The following is a 2,508-nucleotide window of genomic DNA, read 5'->3' as shown; positions in this document are numbered from 1 at the left end:
ATATGTTTTAATTGCAGCAAAAGCTCATAGTTTTCTTGAGAAGGAACTGCATCTGGAAAAAAAAAGAATTGCACTTATCCATCTCTATTCCTTGACTTATGTTTCCTTTGCCTAAGCAAAGTAAGTGTACTTTGCTTCACAGCATTAATTGCACTTATTGCAAGGTCTTCACATGTCTGTTTCTTCTGGTAGATGGCATATGAACTTATTTATTTTTATTTGTTCATTTGTTTGTTTGATCTTCATGGACTTACCACAAAATAGGTCACTCGAATTGTGTGTTTCTGTTAGTGAAGTAATGCTAATGAATTCTTCTTCTTCTTTTTTTAAAAAAAACTTTTATTTATCTTCATGAGGGACACACAGAGAGAGGTAGAAACATAGGCAGAGGGAGAAGCAGGCTCCCTGTGGGGAGCCTGATGCGGGACTTGATCCCAGGACCCAAGGATCACAACAGGAGCCAAAGGCAGATGTTCAAACAATGAGCCACCCAGATGCCTTAAATAATAAATGCTTTCTAGAGAATTTCTTAATCTGTTAAAAGATATACAACCTGAGTTAGAATGAGAAAGGTAAAATAGATGTTAAACTATGTACTGAGACATTTTTCTTTTTATAACATATAGTCAGTTTATTTTCTTGTAAAATGTAATTACCAGCAATGGATCAATTATCTGTACTTCCTGTGCAACCCGGCCAAATACTCATACTTATCTCTGTAAGTCAGATAAATTAGTTGAGTCTTAGTCATTAGATCCTCTAAAACACACCCACTAGCACTCTGCTGGATCTTAGAAAAAATAAATGAATAAAGCAACTTAAAGCATTTAAAGAAGCATATTTGCAAAAGAGGTCCAAGAAAAGTTGTCTTAGCTGTCATGGTCAAGACAGGAAGAGAAGCGGCTGCTGCTGGTGCTGGGGTCTGAGGAGGGACATGCTGGAGCCTGGCCAATGGGACTGAGTGAGGTACAGATGTGCCACCTGAGGATGCCACAGCTGCTTGGGGCCCACTTGCATCCTCTGCCTGAGTGCGTAATGAGCCAAGGGGACTCAAACCTACCAGCTACTTTACATGCAGCGGACAACATTTAAAGAGATGACAAATGTATGTCTCAGCACAACAGATTTGTCCTGGATGTAAAGACAATAAGCCTGATGTACTATTTGTGGGTGACTCCATGGTACAGTTAATGCAGCAATATGGGATATGGTGAGAGCTTTTTTTCCCCACTTTGTGCATGGAATTTTGGAATTGGAGCAGATGCGACGAGACTTGTTTCATGCAGACTAAAGGATGGAGAAATGGAGAATATTAAACTTGAGGTCATTTTTGTCTGGGAAGAAAGAAACAACCATAAAAACACAGCAGAAGTAGCAAATAGAATTAGGCCATCATACAATTTATCAACGCAAGGTAGCCACAGGCCAAAATCATTGTACTGGGTTTGTTTCCTCGAGGTAAGAAGCCCAACCCTCTGAGGCAAACCAACTTGTAAAGGGTTCCCTGCTGAAGCTTGCTAATGTTCAGCACTGGATACAGATGGGGACTTCCTGCACGCGGAGGGTGCCCTCTCCTGCCATGACACATTGCATTTTCGCATCCCACAGCATGGGTTTACTCAAGGATCTACAAACTCCTGCATGAACTCATCATGCTGCTGTTGGAGGAAACAACTGAGGAGAAACAACCCACCACTGCCTGACTGGCTCCCATCAATGTTAATAGCATTCAGGCTTCTTCAGATCAATTATATCACTGGTCCTACAGAATCCTTCTCTTAAGGCACTTTGCATTGTAGGATGTTCCTGGATGTTCATATCTAGTGTTTGAAGGGCAAGAGGGTTTTAAACTGGTCTTGCCCCAACAAGATTTGTCTGACACAGGAGAAAAATTAGTCAAGGAAGATAGTTGTTTAAATTCGTTTGAAACCAGAAGGGGACTTTTTTCCAGTTATATGTGTGACACATTCATTGAATTATCACTGTTTTCCCTAGAACAACAAGCCTAAGTACTGGACAAAATAAAGATATTTTTCTTGGCCTTTGTTTCTATAAATCATGTCATATACAGTAATGATTAGGATCACACCTAGTTGGCTTTATTTTTTTTTAAAGATTTTATTTATTTATTCATGAGAGACACAGAGAGAGAGAGAGAGAGAGAGAGGCAGAGACACAGGCAGAGGGAGAAGCAGGCTCCACGCAGGGAGCTCGACTTGGGACTCGATCCCAGGTCTCCAGGATCAGGCCCTGGGCTGAATGCAGCCCTAAACCGCTGAGCCACCCGGACTGCCCCCTAGTTGGCTTTAAAACAGATGGTCTTTCCAGTTATTAAAGCTCATGGTTTAGGCTTTTGTTTTTATTTTGCTTTATTCATGTGTATCACAACAGTTTCTTAACATGTAGCATTAGATTGAACATACATGTCATTTCAAATATGGGAGAGGTTATAGTTACAAATGAATTTGCCCACTTTCTTAGTCTCCCATGTCTGGCAGTGAAAGAAAG

At 40.7% G+C, this 2,508-nt stretch overlaps 1 pseudogene; it reads left to right on the top strand.

The window, feature by feature from the left end:
- Window positions 1-1,035: 1,035 nt before the first annotated feature.
- LOC129521092 (platelet-activating factor acetylhydrolase IB subunit alpha2-like) lies at window positions 1,036-1,703 on the top strand (annotated as a pseudogene).
- Window positions 1,704-2,508: the final 805 nt, after the last annotated feature.

The sequence above is a fragment of the Nyctereutes procyonoides genome, unplaced genomic scaffold, assembly GCF_905146905.1.
Source record: "Nyctereutes procyonoides isolate TBG_1078 unplaced genomic scaffold, NYPRO_anot_genome, whole genome shotgun sequence".
NCBI classification, from domain to species: domain Eukaryota; kingdom Metazoa; phylum Chordata; class Mammalia; order Carnivora; family Canidae; genus Nyctereutes; species Nyctereutes procyonoides.
Note: the sequence above shows the minus strand (reverse complement) of the source record. Positions and strands in the feature narration are given on the sequence as shown.